Raw genomic sequence first — 19,530 nt, 5'->3', positions numbered from 1 at the left:
ATAACACAGGGGACAAACGAGCATGCTGCTCATCTAATGCTAAGTGATTACCGCCGCCCATGAGCACCCGCAACACCAGGGGAATTGCAAGTACGTTGTCGGCCTTTTAAAAAGGAATAACCTCTTTTCCTTGAAGGCTTCAATATCGTATCGGCTCGGAAATACCATTGCTGGAAGGTGGTTACACAATGTGGTTGTGCGAGGCAAAAAGTTTCTAGAAAACCGCACTGTGGAGGACCGCCATTCATCCAGATGATCAGGATGGTATTTTAGTTTCTGGTGGTACGGTGGTATGTAACCCCTATTAATTAATAGCGATTTAAATAATTTATAGTATATATATACGGTTTAATAAACAACTACGTATATATATAATGTGACATGTATTATGAATATAACATACATACACATACAATTAAACACATACATACAATTTCTGGTCATACAGAAAACATATTGATGAAAACTGTCATGAATTCGTAATAGTTTTAAAAATAGATTTTTTTTGTATAATATTCATTAAAAATATTTGTTCATATGTCAATAGGGTCATATAGATAAGTTTATCTGAACAATTTGTTAATTATACCCAATAATTACGTTGGTGTACATGATAGTTATTGTGATAATGGCCAACACAATCGCATATATCATATACTAGCTGTACCCGCGACTTCGTCCGCGTGGAATTTAACTATATTTTTCTAAAATCAAAGTAGCCTAAGTTACTCCTAATGTAATAAGGAGTACCCACCTGCCAAAAAAAGTCATGTAAAATAGGTCCAGCCATTTCATAGATTAGGCGGAACAAACAGACGTACAAAATTTGTAAAAAATGTGATTTTGGTGTATGTACCGTATTCATATATGTACATGTAGTAAAAAATTTCAATATTACAAACAGACACTCCAATTTTATTTATATGTATAGAGAATTTATATATTTATATTTGTGTAGCGATATAGTAGGTACATATAGCTTCCAGGATGCTTTGAAAACACAATGGACCTCTAAGTAGATGGCACTGCGGTGGCATTTCCAATTGGACGTCTGCTTTTGATGCGTCTTTTTTTTTAAATCTAACATAATTAAGCTCATTTTTAGCTACAATTTTTTTTTTCTATAATCGTGGGTTATTTATAACTTTTAATTATATAATTATTAATATAATAAAGCGAACAGACTGAATATGTTTTAGCGACTAACGGTTGGTGTGGGTCACACATACTAAACAAATGGCCAAGATAACAAACAGTTTATACGTCACAACGACCTCCGCAGTCTGTGATGACGTCACTTTTCTCCCACGAGACTTGAATGATATCATTGGAATAGTTGCACCACATAATGACCATCACAGGAAATGTACTAATGAAGAACATGACGTAAGAATATAATCTCTAGTTAACACCTAGAATGATGTAATAACTCATCAACTTGGGCAGCATATGGCAGAATTTTTTTTTTACACTACTATGGTGGCAAACAAGCATAGGGTCCATCTGATTGTACATGGTTATGCCTGGAACACCAGGGGTATCACGTGCGCGTTGCCGACCCTTAAGAAACCTTAATATACCCTTCTTGAAAAACCCCATGATGTAGTTTCGTAAGACAACCTCGGCAAGTAGTTTATTCACAATCTAAGTGTACGCGGGAGGAAGTTCCTCTGAAACGGCACTGTCCGAAACCACTTAGGTTCTAAAACTGGCAGAATATGCCAGGATAACGTTCAAAAGGCAAAATTAAAAAGATAATATTTTAAGGAAGGCGTTACATATGAATGAGATGGTTATAAGGGTAGAGGAAGGCCGAAAAAGAGATGGATGGACTGTGTGAAAGATGATATGGTAAGTAGGGGAGTGAATAACGAGATGACTGCGATCAGAGATGAATGGAAGAGTGCAACGATAGGATGAGCATGAGGTAAGGCCAGTTAGTCCAACGCGGTAAATTCACCAGAAATTAATTACGATAGTTTCAAGGAGATTATTAGTAAATCATATTTACTGAGCAAAGCCTATTACGAGCGTGCATGGCAATGGTTGTTCATGCACGGGATTTTCATTTAATGTCAGACATAGACACCTATATAAAATACCTATACATTGTAAATAAACTAGCTCTAAAAAAAAAAGTAATTCAATTGAGTTTCTTGCCAGTTCTTCTCAATTGGATCTTATACCGAACTGGACGGTAGGGAAAAAAATAATATTATAAAAACTTGACGTTCATAAGCGGCTAAAATGTCCTACATGAATAAATGATTTTTGAATTTGAATTTGAAGTAATATAGATTGATGATCTTATTGCTAGCAATGTCCCATGTCAAGTTGACCTCCATGCGGTTCCCCATGGAAAGCATCGTGATAAATTAATTAATATTACCATTACTAACGATCCCCTCTCTAAAGGGTGGCGTTTAACCCCAGCAGGTGTCGTTGGATAGAAAAAGGGTGGGAGTGATGAGATTAAAAATCACGTTATAATTTTTTTTTATAAAAGAATTCAAGCGCATTGTTTGCCTACCACAATCTTACATGTGGTTTTGTAAATATGTAGACTAAGTTATCTATTCACTCTGAGTTGAAAAGTTTCAAGATACGAACAATATATACACACAAATTGAGATAGCGAGACAGAATTCCAGAGTTTGTCTAATTTCATTAGAAATGTAACAAATCTGTTGGCGCGAATAATTCCAATTATTATATAATTAATGATAGAATTGAATAAAATAATGATATTGATACAAATTGTAATTAAAACATATATGAGATAATGTATAAAAGATGAATATGTTATAGTATATGTTATAGTATATGATAGAATATCTACAAACAATGTTGGTGATATTCTCCCAAGAATAGAGTGCTATTCTCCCAAGTTTGATTTAAAAATGAATCTGTATTATTGTAAACATGTACGAATCTTATGTGAAAAGAATATGAGCCGATTTTCTTGTTCATCTCATATTGAAATCACTAGAGGAATACTTTCACGGCTCTTGTCATAGACGGGATAGACACATTTGCTATTAATTGTCGATGTTGTATTTATTAATTTCAACATGCCTGCATTGTCATGTATATATATCAATCCAACGTAGAGGGCAAGCTTACCTGCGTCTCCCTTATGACTACTGTTTGTTATTGGTGTTTTCATCACCGGAAGATAGTCTGATTTTTTTTACAAAGTTTGCTGTAAGACTCTAATTCGCGACCTTTGCGACACAAGCCGGAGTAGTTAACTCTCAACAAAATTGACGTTTACAATGTTCAGTACTCCTGATTATTATAGTGTTACTAGCTGTCCCGGCAAACGTTGTTTTGCCTTAAAATAAAAAATAATTTAGGGGTGGACAACCCCTAACATTTAGGGGTATGAAAAATAGATGTTAGCCGATTCTCAGACCTACTCAATACGCTCACAAAATTTCATGAGAATCGGTGAAGCCGTTTCGGAGGAGTATGGGAACGAAAACTGTGACACGAGAATTTTATATGTAAGATTGGTGTTTCCCTCACCGGAGAGTTTTTTTTACAAAGTATAATGTTGGCCAAATTCCAATTCGAGACCTTCACGTCGTAAGTCGCAGCAGTTAACTATCAACAAAACTGAGTTTGCAACAATTTCCAGTATTGCCTGGCTTTTTGCTTATTCATTACTATTTACGAGGCAACATAAAGCCATAAATTGACACTCGATATTCAATTACTTTGAAGTCATGAGTCACAAAGACTCTTATGTACATAAAACATGGTTTCTACCAGTCGATTGGACATAAACTCATTTGTATTCATAGCCATACAAATTGTAAATATAGGAAGTTGTGTACAGCTACTTTTGCAAGCCAGAAAGGTTGGAAGGTATCATTGTCTGGAACTAAATAGTTGCAGAATATTGAGATGGATGTATGGGGTAACCAGGAATGACAAAATAAGGAATGTGTATATACGAGGAAGTTTGAACGTTGCGCCAGATATAGACAAGTTGCGAGCTAACAGATTGAGCTGGTATGGGCATGTTATGTGGAGGAGTGAGGATGTCATGTCTTAAAGTGTATAATATGAACGTGATGGATGGAAAGAGAGAGGACGACAAAAGAAGGTGGATGATATGAATAAAAGGAGTGTATGCTCACATACGACGGCTGACAGAGATCTGTGGAAGAGGATGACATTGCGCCGCCACAAATAATGGAATAAAGCGAAGGCAATGCTGATACATGAACAGTACCACCGATAGCACATTATCAGGTAAAGTCTGTGTACTACACAAGTTTTTTCGGACTACTTTAATTCTGTCGGCGGCAGCTGGCCATTACAGCTTCACCGGACGATAGGGGCCAAGTGCAGATAGCAATCAAAACACGCGGAAGGAATTTTGGAGCAGCGGAAAGCTAAATCCTTTCTGACAAATACAACTTTAGTCTGAGGGCACCAATAGCGGTCAAACCTTGGCGCAAGTTATGGTAACTTCGATCCTTGTTTGAATTTGACGGGAGAAAAGAGGGCGAAAGGCTGAAACCGTAGAGAAAAAAATATGAATACAAAAAACTTGACGATCATAAGCGGTTACAATTTTGATTGGATTTAATTATTAAAGAAAATCTTTTCTAGATAATCTTCACAAGGCTTGTTACAGGCCGTTGGGCCCATAAACTATGACACTTTTACGACACTGCCCGACTAGTGAGGCCCTAACTGGCATCCTGATTTTATGTGCTGTTTAAAATTCCTTGCTTTAAGACAGGAAACGTTTAGACCGTAGGTTCTCAAACGTATTGCTCACCGCCCTGTTTGAGAATTTATTATCGAAGAAAATATTAGAGAAACTGTTAGCATTACTTATTTTTAGACTGTTGTGATTAATACACATCATCTGTATTATTAACAGGGTAGTTAATGCTAGTAGTCCAAATAATAATGAGTAGTAAGACATTTTTTTTAATGATGATAATGGAATGAAGCAACTGCCTGCTCTAACGGTTTACGTTGACGAGGCGCCAGTGTAAGGTAATAAAATAAGCATGAAGTCATATCAGTTAGACCAGCATGCCAAATGGCAATTTACCACCATAGTCTCCAGGGACAACCGCATGAAGGTCAACCTGGCTGGGTACATTGCTACCAATGGAGTTCATATCTACATTATCCAAATTACTAACAATCCCCTTCCCTCTCAGTTAGAGACATTGTCGATTGCAGACGTTGTAGCGTATGTACTAGACATGCCCATATTACTTTGAGTATATTTGAATTCAATGTGGCATCAGTTAGCTTCATTTTTATTGCTATGGTAAAGACAACAGAGGAGAGATAGTTAGAAATACAAATGGTAACATTAACATTTTTCTTATCGGATATTCATCGTCTAGTTTTGAACTTACAACCCTTTGGAATCAGGGAAGGATTTTGAAATAGAAATAGAAATAGAAATAATCTTTATTCAAATAAACTCATTACAAGCACTTTTGAATAGTCATATTTTGATTCTACCACTCATTCGGAATGCAGATTCATCACAAGAAGAATGAGCAAGAAACTTGTGTGTTGCTCTTTTTAATAGATGTTTTTTTTTTTATATAAATAATTACAGTATAACAAGTAAGAGGCATGCGATAATCAACATAGAAGTCGCTACGCACTCATTATTAATGTAATCAGATAATATTGTCAGTGCTATAGATTTAAAGTTTTTCTATAAAAACATTATTATCGTTAACGAATTCTTCAATTTTATAGTAAGCTTTTTTGCAAAGGAACTGTTTTATTTGACATTTAAATCTTTTTTCTGGCAGATTTATAACAGATTGTTAATAATGTGGACTGTTGATAGCAAGGGTACATTGCAGAATGGTAATTTGCAGTCAGGTTGACCTCCAAGCGCGGTTCCCCCTGGAATCCATCGTGATAAATTCCTGGTGAATTTGTCACGATGGGCTAACTGACCTGACCTCATGTTCATCTTATCATCCTCCACTGGTGCCCCGCCAGCGTAAACCGTTAGCGCAGACGGATGCACCATTCCATTATAATGCCTAAAAAAACCCTTTGGAATCTAAGTAATGATTGTAAGCAACCGGATGGTTTTCTCAGCTATCTTAATTTGTTGACAAGAAAGGATGTTGTTGGAATTGTTTCATGTTATACCATACAATCTCAGTGTATGAGATGTTTATACATCTATACATATAAATAAAATTGGAGTGTCTGTTTGTAACATTAAAATCACCGTTTTTTACTACATGCATATAAATATAAATACGGTATATACACCAAAATAACATTTTTTACAATTTTTGTCTGTCTGTCTGTCTATCTGTTTGTTCCGGCTAATCTCTGAAATGCGTAGACCGATTTTGACGGACCTTTTTATGGCAGGTAGCTGATGTAACAAGAAGTAACTTAGGCTACTTTTATTATAGAATAACAAAGTTACAGTCCACGCGCACGAAGTCGCGGGGACAGCTAGTATACAATGAAACTTTTATATGTTTTATCTAGTAAATTTATGATAGGAAATCGTAATTTCGCAATAGAATCAAGCGCTTATCAGAAACATCGTAAACCGTGTTTTAAACGGTGGAAAGTGATCGAGCGACGGTCGCGCGGGGTTTACGACCAAATTATACTCGGCCCTCATCCATAGCGTGAATTTTAATGGGGTTTTTGGTACACGTGTGATGGCCTATGAAGATGGTATTTCAAACAACATAGCAACTATCATCTCCACAATCACGCACATGCATGAGAGACTTTTACATAAAATTAAGTCGTTTCCACTGTCTGTTCGACTAAATCTTTTAAACTACGCAACGGATTTTAATGCAGTTTTTAGCAGAGTGATTCAAGAAGATTGTTTATATGTATAATATTTACCTAGAGGCCTTTGCTTCGCTTTAAGGATTGCGCCAAACGTGACATGGCCACATTTCAAATAGACCACCGTAGCTGGGAAAAGCTCGTAACCAATAAATCAGATTGGCGCAAACGCGTAATGGAGGGTCGAAGGGTTGGAGATGATGCCTGGCTTCAAAGGCTTGCTGACAAGAGACGGAAGCGCCACCTAGGCGGCTCAGTACAGACTACTGCCAATAGTTTCCCTTGCCGGGCCTGTGGTAGGCCATGCCGTTCTCGTATCGGTTTATACAGCCACGAAAAAAGCTATTCACGGACCATTACGCCATAAATCGTCTATAATAGACGCATAGGCCATTATATTATGTTACCTAAATGTCGTTTAGCTAAAGTTAGTAATTCGTTTTATGGCAATTGCGTAAGGTTTTACAATAAAATACCAGAGTCTGTTATGAATCTGCCCGAAAAAAGATTTAAATGTCAAATAAAACAGTTCCTTTGCAAAAAAGCTTACTATAAAATTGAAGAATTCGTTAACGATAATAATGTTTTTGTAGAAAAAATTTAAATGCATAGCACTGACAATATTATCTGATTGCACTGATGGTGAGTGGGTAGCGATTTCTATGTTGATTATCGCATGCCTCTTACTTGTTACACTGTAATTATTTATATAAAAAAAACATCTATTAAAAAGAGCAACACACAAGTTTCTTGCTCATTCTTCTTGTGATGAATCTGCATTCCGAATGAGTGGTAGAATCAAAATATGACTATTCAAAAGTGCTTGTAATGAGTTCATTTGAATAAAGATTATTTCTATTTCTATTCTATTCTATAATAGATGTACGTACGTGGGAAGCTGGGATATGAAAAAAAATTGGCGGATTTTATTAAGTAACAGCGGATTGTCATTCGAATTTTTTGTACGTTTGTACGCTCTAATCTCAGAAACGACTAAACGAATTTAGTCATAACTAATGTATTGTGATTAGATTTAGTTAAAAAGTTAATGGGATACGATCTCTCGGGTTCAGCAATTACCTCTCACAACACAAGATGCAGACGATCCCAGATGAGTTGTTATGTTATGTAAAAAAGCCTATTGTAGGATAGATGAATTTATAGATGATAGCAATATATAGCAAGTATAAGTTTATTTGCGGACAACATTATAATTTATTTTTCATACTGCTTTCTTGATATATGATAGCGTAGCGGCTTTTGTATTGATTGCCGCATGCATCCTCATGTAAAGTGCGAATACTGTAACTACCATATAGTAATTTTTGTAGCTGTGACGTGGTCGAGTGGAATGAGTAGTCATGCTCACTAAAATGTCCAGACATGTGGCGGCGTGGTGGGCCGGGTCATTGGGCTCCCTACAATATGGTCGAGCGCAGTGATGGCTGGCTCATCCGTCATACTCGTGAACGAGTGCTGCTTGTAGTGTTTAAACATTATAATCTATATCTATATATATAACTCAAAGGTGACTGACATAGTGATCTATCAACGCACAGCTCAAACCACTGGACGGATCGGGCTGAAATTTGGCATGCAGGTAGATGTTGTCACGTAGGCATCCGCTAAGAATTTTGATTAATTCTACCCCCAAGGGGATAAAATAGGGGATGAAAGTTTGTATGAAACTTTGTCAATTTTAAACCGATCGGGCTGAGACTTTGCATGCATAAAGCTACTATGACGTAAGCATCCCCTAAGAAAGGATTTTGATAAATTCCATCCCTAAGGGGATAAATTAACGCGAGCAAAGCCGCGGACAAAAGCTAGTTCATTAATATAAGTGTAAAAATTAATAAATAATATATTAAGTCAGTTTTCGTTATGGCGTTGAAATGCTAAATTATGTAATTTACAAACTAGTGATTGCCTGACAGAACGTATAGTACAATAGATATTTAGATAAATGTAAGCTCGTAGGTCGACTGTGGGCAGAAGATTATTCGAACAGATGTTTTGTTTCGACATGCGCAAATGCTTACACATTATGTTCATAACTATATATGTATATATATATTTATTTATTTATTTATTTATTTATTTCAGGCTACATGACCCATATTATAAATACCTTATAGACTAACATACATCTATACATATAAAATTGGAGTGTCTGCTTGTAATATTGAAATAACCGTTTTTTACTACATGCATATGAATATAAACACGGTATATACACCAAAATAACTTTTTTACGATTTTTGTCTGTCTATCTGTCTGTTTGTCCCGGCTAATGTCTGAAATCGTTGTACCGATTTTGACGGGACTTTTATTGGCAGGTAGCTGATGTAATAAGGAGTAACTTAGGCTACTTTTATTTTAGAAAAATAAAGTAAATTCCACGCGGACGAAGTCGCGGGAATAGCTAGTAAGAAATAATAATAAAATGTGAATAAAATTGCCATGGTAGCGTCGGCATACCACCCCCTTCGGCCAGTAGTCCCCCTTCATGAAGGTATGTATGTACATATAGTATAGGGGACTACCGATTTAGTGGCTCACCTGATGGTAAGTGATTACCGCCAATTGCAAGTACGTTGTCGGCCTTTTAAAAAGGAATAAGCTCTTCTCTTGAAAGTTTCAATATCGTATCAGTTTGGAAAATACCAAATATTTGTATCAGTTATCTAGTACCCATAACACAAACTTTAGCTAGATGGCGTTGTGTGAATTGTCCTGAGATTATTATCATTGTAATTAATTCTATTAGAAAGAAATACAAGTCGGGGCGGATCACTAGTCATTTATGATAGACAAACAATCTAATTATCTAACATTAGGTTGTATACATATATATATATATATATATCATAAAATACGGTTTTACAAATAGGTCCAAGGTTATTAATTTTATAATCAAATACAAATGCGTTTAATATGATAATATCATGTGAAAGAAAGCAAGCTGTTTAGTTCATACATCTCTTAATCATGGTAAACATAAATTAACTTTACACATTCAAATTCCATCTCAATTACCAAACCCATAAAGTACAATTTCGTATAAATTCAGTTTACGAACAAATCGCTCTTCTAGTTCATTCATTAAATGTACCTTATTTATAATAACTTATGGTATAAAACTAAAAGTTTTGAAATATAATGTGTATGATATATGAAAATGATTTTGATCTTTAAGCCGAGGGGTTAAAGTTCAATTTACGTTGGTTTTTATAAGTCTTCGTTGGTGGTAGGAATTAGTGAGAGTAATTAGTTCTACGTAGGAATCGTAAATTTTGAAGGTATGTAGATGGTTATAAATGTAAAAGACTCAGTAATATAATAATTTAAGTGATATTTAAAAACTAGCGGCAACCGCGAGTTCGTCCGCGTGGAATGTAACTTTATTTTTCTAAAATAAAAGTGGCCTAAGTTACTCCTTTTACAACAGCTACCTGCCAATAAAAGTTCCGTCAAAATCGGTACAGCCATTTCAGAGATTAGCCGGAGCAAACAGATAGACAGACGAAAATTGTAAAAAATGTTATTTTGGTGTATGTACCGGATTTATATTCATATGCATGTAGTAAAAAACGGTTAATTCAATATTACAAACAGACACTCAAATTTTATTTATATGTATAGATTAAATTTAAAGGTAAAAATTCGAAAATTATTAGGTGTAAAAAATTTCATATTTATTAATAATTCTGAAATTAGTATAACAAATAAATAAATAATCCTAGACAATTAACACAGCGCCATCTAGTCCCATGGTAAGCAGAGCTCGTGTTATGGGTACTAGACAACTGATACAAATACATAGATTTTTTCGTAAATACATACATAATATTATATATAAAACACCCAGACCGATACAACCAATCATACTCATGAATACAAATGTTTGACACAAGTCAAGCTAGCTAAAGCTTGTATTATGGGCACTAGATAACTGATACAAAAACATAGATTTTTTTTTCGATAAGTATATACATATTATACGTATAAAACACCCTGACCGATACAAAAAATCATAATCATGAATACAATAAGCGGCTAATATGTGCTACATGAATAAATGATTTTTAAAAATTGTGTTTGCTCCGTGCGAGGAATCGAACCCGCGACCATCGGAAGTAAACCAGTGCTAAACCGCTAAACCACCAAGACCGTCAATTGTTATTTTTTAAGTAGATATTATAGCTTTCTCGGTTCTATGTGTTTTTTTTATTTTACTAACATTATAAACACGAAAGTTTGTAAGTTTGAATGTGGATATATAGATGTTTGTTAATCTTTCACGCAAAAACTGCTGAACGGATTTCAATGAAACTTTGCAATCTGCTTATACATCAGAATAATCATCATCTCAGCCCGGAAGACGTCCACTGCTGGAGATAGGCCTCCCCAAAGATCTCCACGACGATCGGTCCTGCGCTGCTTGCATCCAATGCCTTCCAGCGATCTTGACCAGAATAATACATAGCCTATAATTTAAACGCAAGTGAAACCGCGGGGAGCATCTACTTATTCATATCATTACATAGTATAAAACAAAGTCTCTGCCGCTGTCTGTCCGTATCTATGTATGCTTAAATCTTTAAAACTACGCAACGGATTTTGAATCGATTTTTTTAATAGATAAAGTGATTCAAAAGGAAGGTTTATATGTATAATACAAGTACACCCGAGCGAAACCGGGGCGAGTAGCTAGTTAATATTATAAACAGGAAATATATCTGTTTATCTATATGTTACGTTTTCAAAACTAAACGGCAGAATATATTGAAATATGACCTAAAATACCATGCGATGATTTAAAACTTCGAGAACTCTTGAAAGTCGTTTGCTAAACTAAACATTGTTGTAGATGTGTACATACAGACAAACAGTTTGACAAAACTTTCTATATATTGGTTACTCAGATGATATAATAGTTGCTACGTAAGTATAGATTATTGCGTATAACTCGTATATACAGAATTTAAAATAGCAATAAGGCTGTTGTTACATTATCTCGGTATAGCGGATTAACACCGCCTTGCTACTGATAGTCGCGTGTTTGATTTCTCGCACAAATATTTATTGATGAGTATGTTTGTTTATATCGGTCTAGGTGTTTTCTATATATATTGCGTATGGAAAAAATATGCGTGAGTACGTAGCGATTTCTATGTTGGTTATCGCATGCCACTTACTTGTTATACTGTAATTATTACATAAAAAAAACATCTATGCAAAAGAGCAACACACAAGTTTCTTGCTCGTTCTTCTTGTGATGAATCTGCATTCCGAATGAGTGGTGGAATCAAAATATGACTATTCAAAAGTGTTTGTAATGAGTTTATTTGAATAAAGATTATTTCTCTTCTTCATAATTGAATATTTGTATCAACTTGGGACTAGATGGCGTTGCTACATGAATGAAGGAATAGAAGTTGATAACTCAGAAATTATTGGAGACCCATGACACAGATTCTTCGGATACCTGGTACAGGCACCAGTTCTCCACAAATCTGTGTTTTAGCATGGAATTTTACATGCCTCAAAGGCTCTGCGTCACTTTATATTATGTATGTTTCTGTGGAGAAAAATAAATATATATTTTTTTGGACAATTCACACAGCGCCATCTAGACCCAAGTTAAGCTAGCTAAAGCTTGTGTTATGGGTACTAGACAACTGATTTATATACATAGATATTTTTTTTTGTAAATACATACATATTATACATAGAAAACACCCAGACCGATACAAACAATCATACTCATGAATACAAATGTTTGTGCCGTGCGAAGAATCGAACCCGCGACTATCGGTCGTAAAGCGGTGTGCTAGACCACCGAGGTCATATTATTATTATATATTTTTATTATTAATTTGTATAATATCTATTGTACATATACATATATAATTAATATAAAATTTTACATGTTTTGTTAGCATGAAGTACCAAAAGGCAATCTTTAAGCATTATTTGATATTTCGATAAGATATGAATTTGTACATATTTGTTTAAAAAAAACCTAACTATAAACACTAATAAAAAGCGAGAGCAATTTCAAAGTATACTCTATCATATAAAAAAAAGTATTTTTCAAATCGGTTTATAAATGACGGAATAATAAAGTAACAAATATAAAAAATATATAATTAAAAATACAGTTGAATTGACAACCTCCTATTTTTTTGGAGTCGCTTAAAAAATCGCCATTTCGCGCTCACTATAACCATACCCTGAGCGTCGCTCGCGCGTGCACCGTGTGGGCGGCTTGTGTGCCCGCTAAACGATTTCCTCTGCACCAATCTATTAAATTACTTGGTCAATGTTTTTTCTCGATTTCTCTAAAACCTCTTAACACTGTGATGCTATAAAAGTTATGAAAATGTGATGATATGATAAGTTTATCGAATAGAATAATAAATAACCCTGGACAATTAACACAGCGCCGTCTAGTCCCACGGTAAGCAGAGCTTGTGTTATGAGTACTGGACAACTGATATAAATACTTAAAAAAATCTAAATAATATATATAGAAAACACCCAGACTGATACAAACAATCATACTCATGGATAAAATGTTTGCACCGTGCGAGGAATCGAACCCGTGATCATCTTCATCATAATCAACTTAAATTAAACACTTTTGAATAGTCGTACGTATTTTTTAAATCTACCGCTCATTCGTGAAGCTGTTCCATCACAAGAGAAGATCGAGGAAGAAACTGCATGCTGTTCATTTCATTTTTCATTCAAACAAAAAAAAAATCGCATTCACGGTAAGCAGAGCTTGTGTTGTGGGTACTGGACAACTAATATAAATACGTTAAAAAAATCGAAATAATAATTTTTATTTCTTATTGTTGTTCTTTTTATATTTAATCTTATTGTGTACTTATATTTGACCCTAATAAATTAGTGCTGGTTGGTAGTTTGTATTCACACGTTTCGACTTGTAAATGTGAACTTACAAGGATTATTTAAAAGAGCAACGTACAAGTTTCTTGCTTATTCTTCTTGTGATGAGACAGCTTTCCGAATAAGCGGTAGATATAAAAACAATTGTTAACTATTCAAAAGTGCTTAAATTTAATTTATTCGAATAAATGATTTTCTATTCTATTCTATTTAAACAAACAAAAATTAATGGATTCAATGCGAGCAAAGGTGCGAGTAAAAGCTAGTATAATATAATACGATTACATTATCCGTACGTATTCATCTCATTGGTAATATACAGCGATCCATCATAACAGACCCATGTGGCTGAATGAAAATATTATATCATAATTTCTTTTATATTTCTCTGCAAATATATATCTTTAGGGAACGTCTAATACAAACATACAATAAGAATATAACTGATAGCTGTCTGTAAATTGAAGATATATGAGAAAAGAAGTAAGATATCTAAATATATATAACTCAAAGGTGACTAACTGACTGACATAGTGATCTATCAACGCACAGCCCAAACAACTGGACGGATCGGGCTGAAATTTGGCATGCAGGTAGATGTTGTGACGTAGGCATCCGCTAAGAAAGGATTTTGATTAATTCTACCACCAAAGGGATAAAATAGGGGATGAAACTTTGCCAATTTTAAACCGATCGGGCTGAGATTTTGCATGCATAAAGCTACTATGACATAGGCATCCCCTAAGAAAGGATTTTGATAAATTCCACCTCTAAGGGGATAAATTAACGCGAGCGAAGGCACCGGCAAAATCTAGTATATGATAAGAATATAACTGATAGCTGTCTGTAAATTGAAGATATATGCGAATAGATGAAAGATATATAACATAAACTCATTGCTTTTTGACGGCCTCGGTGGTCTAGCGGTCTAGCACACCGCTTTACGTTCGATGCTCGCAGGTTCGATTCCTCGCACGGCACAAACATGTGTATTCATGAGTATGTTTTATCGGTCTGGGTGTTTTCTTCGTATAATATGTATGTATTAACGAAAAAAATGTATCTATGTATTTGTATCAGTTGTCTAGTACCCATAAGACAGGCTTTAGCTAGCTTAACTTGGGTCTAGATGGCGCTGTGTGAATTGTCCTGAGATTATTTTTATCTGTCTCTAAATGGAAGATATATGAGAATAAAAGAAAGTTATATAACATAACATAAACTAGTAATCCGCCCCGGCTTCCTACGAGTATGCTTGTATTATACATATAAACATTTCTCTTGAATCACTCTATCTATTGCTAAAACTTGCATTAAAATCTGTTGCGTAGTTCATAAGATCTAAGTGAAAAGATAGCGGAAACGTCTTCATTCAAATAAAATTCAAAATATATTCATGTATGTCTATTACAGACTTATGATATGTCAAATCTACCGTCAGTTCGGAACGATTTCGAGATGAGAAGAACTGACAAGAAACTCAGCTCGTATTCTTTTCAAATAAATGTTGTACATGTTTTCAATAATTGCAGGTAGCTGATGTAATAAGTAGTAACTTAGGCTACTTTTATTTTAGAAAAATAATGTTAAATTCCACGCGGACGAAGTCACGAGTACAGATAGTAATATTATAAACGCGGAAGTTTGTAAGTATGGATGTTTGTCACTCTCTAACGCAAAAACTACTGAACGGATTTTGGTGAAACTTTACAGTAATATAGCTTATACATCAGAATAATATAAAGGCTATAAATTTCGCATGGGTGAAATGCAGGCACAGCTAGTACATAATTATATACAGTACTTTTCTTATTTTAATATCATTAAATTTTCTATTGTGTCTTCAAATGATACTTTTGTATTTAAACATAGTTCAAGAACCATTTAAGTTCAAATTAAACACTGGGTAGACTGTGATGACGCGAGTGATCTCATCTCCGGTGCACGGTGTGCGGTCCAATTCATAAGGGACAGCGGATGCAGAATTGGACTGAATGAAAGTTTGGTCAATATATAAATATTGAATGAATATCTTATTACTTATGTCTTTGATAAAAAAATAATTCAACTCAAATAATAATTATGAAAACATATCATTTTAAGGAAAAAATATCATGTTCTATATACTTACAAATAAATATACAGCACAAATATATATAGAAACAATATCGAAAACAACAATAATAATAAAAAATATATATATCTTCTAAATATATATAACTCAAAGGTCACTGACATAGTGATCTATCAACGCACAGCCCAAACTACTAGACGGATAGGGCTGAAATTTGGCATGCAGGTAGATGTTATGACGTAGGCATCCGCTAAGAAAGGATTTTGATTAATTATACCCCCAAGGGAATAATATAGGGGATGAAAGTTTGTATGAAACTTTGTCAATTTTAAACCGATCGGGCTGAGACTTTGCTTGCATAAAGCTACTATGACGTAGCCATCCCCAGAGAAAGGATTTTGATAAATTCCACCCCTAAATAAATTAACGCGAGCGAAGCCGCGAGAAAAAGCTGGTTTAATATATACTTCAATATCCAATATAAAACGCAAATCTAAGTTGAACATAGTAAATGAGGGAAGCAAGCTATAACCTAAATACAAAAGCTGTAATAGAAAAATTGTTGCTATATTGAAATAATACGCGTTAATTCGAGGTAGAAACGGAAAAAAAATCAAAGGAAACCAAACATTTTTTTTGTTGACCAGTGTTATTTTTGTGACACAAATTTTTAAATTATTTCCGCTGTGCTTTCATGACTTGTATGTGTATAACCAAAACAAAAATATGTTACGTTTAGTTGAATATTAACGCAATCGCACTTACGAAACGCCGCTGCGCCGGTTACCTTTTGTTTACTACTGTATATCGTCACGACTTCTATCCCATCTGATCAAAAAATACTTTCACGACAAATTTTTTGGGACGCGTTTATCAGGATGTTTACAAATTACACGACTCTGATCACCCCATATAGGATATCAGTCGTGAAGGTATGAGAAATTAACAATCTATTCAACAGTGAACAGATGTAGCATCGACGTGTTATCGGACAAAATTTGACAATCAACGACAGCGTGTTGACAAATCGTGCCCACTGAGCTTTTATCAAAGCTCATTGTTCCGTGCTTTGCTACCAGTATACACGGTTCTTCACGTACTGTTGGTTTTCTAATTGTGAATAGTGATATTTCGAATCGAATTCGTGTAATCAAGAGTCCTAAAGGTCCCAAAAGTTGTAAGCTTAAAACTGATTGATATAACGACATGCGACCAAAAAAGTGACAATGTTACCATTTATATATCTATGTAACTAGCTGTACATGCGACAACGTCCGTTTGAAATTTGACTTTATTTGTCTAAAATAAAAGATTTTTTTTAAAATAAAGGTAGCTTAAGTTACTCCTTATTACATCAGCTACCTGCCAATAAAAACCCCGTCAAAATCAGTCCAGCCATTTCAGAGATTAGCCGGAACAAACAGACAGACAGACAGACAAAAATTGTAGAAAATGGTATTTTGGTGTATGTACCGTATTTATATTCACATGAATGTAATAAAAAACGGTTATTTCAATATTACAAATAGATACTCCAATTTTATTTATATGCATAGATTATCTCTCCTCTAATGATAACCATAAAAACGTAATTAAGAGCAGATATGTTAAGTTGAATACAAATATACTCAAAGAAATATGAGAATGTCAAGAGTATACTCTGCAACGTAAGGAATCGGCAATGTCTCTGACTGACGGAGAGGATTGCTAGGAATGTGGACTGACGAATGACTAACGGAGGTGATGTCAGTAAAATGGACTGACGACCGACTGACGGAGGGTATGTTAGTAAAGTGAACTGACGAGTGACTGACGACCAACTGACAGAACTGTTAGTAATATATAGTATATACCCTCCGCCAGTCACACACTGTCGGAGGGTATGTTAGTAATGTGGACTGACGATCAACTGACGGAGGTGTTTGTTGGTAATGTAGACGGCCTCGGTGGTCTAGCAGTTTACCACACCGCTTTACGTCCAATGGTCGCGGGTTCGATTCCTCGCACGGCACAAACATTTGTATTCATGAGTATGATTGTTTGTTAGCGCAAAAACTAAGTTACTTTTAAACTTTCGTGTTTAATATACATTATTTATATTAACCGGGTCTTAACACGAACTAATTTTATGGCAAATAAAGGTATTTACCTCTCTCGACGTTTCGACTAGGTTGCACTAGCCGTGGTCACGAGCTGACTGATCACCAGCTACGATCGCGGTGGTCACGAGCTGACTGACTAATCGTCAGCGAAATGTCGAGAGGTAAATACCTTTATTTGCCATAAAATTATTCGTGTTAAGACCCGGTTAATAATTTAGATAAAAAAAACTTACTTAACAGTGGTAGGGGATTGTGGCGCGTATCTATAGTAGCTGGTGATATGTCACGCTAATGCACTTCCGTGAGAACAGAAGGACGGACAATGCAGCGAGAATGTATTGTTTCAATTCGGTTGCATTCTTATATAACTGTCTTGGAGTAATGGCGACATTGTATTGCACCCGTGGATGAATCAATCATATGATTTACGTATTGCATTATTATTTTATTATGACATTAGCTACTCGCCCCGGCTTCGCACGGGTGTACATGTATTACACATATAAACCTTCCTCTTGAATCACTCTGTCTATTAAAAAACCGCTTCAAAATCGTTACGTACTTTTAATAATTTAAGCATACATAGGGACGGACAGCGACAGCGACTTTGTTTTATATTATGTAATGATTCAATATCTGCCTTTTTTATTTCACACTGTTGTACTTCATTTCTTACTTTATCTTTCCAGCTGATTTATTTATTTATTATATTTAATTCAGGCTATATGGCTCATATTGTAAATATCATATGGACTAACATACATAAGAAATAATAATAAAATAATGTATACTAATAAAGATTTAACAATTACAGCATAACCATGTCAGAACGAGAACCGTTGACCGGTTCGAGCTGAGACTACGGCTCGGCGGCTGCATATAAACCTTCCTCTTGAATCACTCTGTCTATTTAAAAAACCACTTCAAAATCGTTACGTTCTTTTAAAGATTTAAGCATCTATAGGGACGGAGAGATAGCGACAGCGACTTTGTAACGTACCATTACACGTTTACATTCAGCCGCTTCCCCTGTCACTCGCCATGCCGGAAATATTGCCGGGCGACAAGCGAGAGGGCTGACAATGGCATGGGAAGTGTTTCCACTCTCGCGCTGCTCACTTCCCTGCCCACATGTTTTCTACAACACTAACTGTTACACGCGATTTCGTTCGCGTGGAATTCAACTTTCGCTTTATTGAAATAAATAACATTTCTATATAAAAGTAGCCTAAGTTAGACGAGTAACTTACAATATTAACTACGTGCGACTAGAAGTCCCATAAAAATCGGTTCAGCCGTTTCAAAGAATAGTAATTTTTTTATGTATCGTATATAATTCCTTTTGAACGTAGTAAAAAACAATTAAATTGAAACTATAAACAGACACACCAATTTTATTTATTTGTATAGATATGTATATTATAATTACTGACTTTATCTATACATATAAATAAAATTGGAGTGTCTTGTTGTAATACTGAAATAACCGTTTTTTAATACATGCATATGAATATAAATACGGTACATACACTAAAATAACATTTTTTACAATTTTTGTCTGTCTGTCTGTTTGTTCCGGCTAATCTCTGAAATGGCTGGACCGAT

At 34.9% G+C, this 19,530-nt stretch overlaps 1 protein-coding gene across 1 annotated transcript in view; it reads right to left on the bottom strand.

Annotated features, from left to right (window-relative positions):
* The window catches only part of LOC131842365 (rho GTPase-activating protein 7), a 396,667-nt gene that overhangs the window by 102,641 nt on the left and 274,496 nt on the right, over positions 1-19,530 (bottom strand). The gene's annotated exons all lie outside the window — the stretch shown is intronic.

This window comes from Achroia grisella, unplaced genomic scaffold (genome assembly GCF_030625045.1).
Source record: "Achroia grisella isolate CSIRO2021 unplaced genomic scaffold, CSIRO_AGI_Agris_v1 utg2167, whole genome shotgun sequence".
In the NCBI taxonomy this organism is placed as follows: Eukaryota; Metazoa; Arthropoda; class Insecta; order Lepidoptera; family Pyralidae; genus Achroia; species Achroia grisella.
Note: the sequence above shows the minus strand (reverse complement) of the source record. Positions and strands in the feature narration are given on the sequence as shown.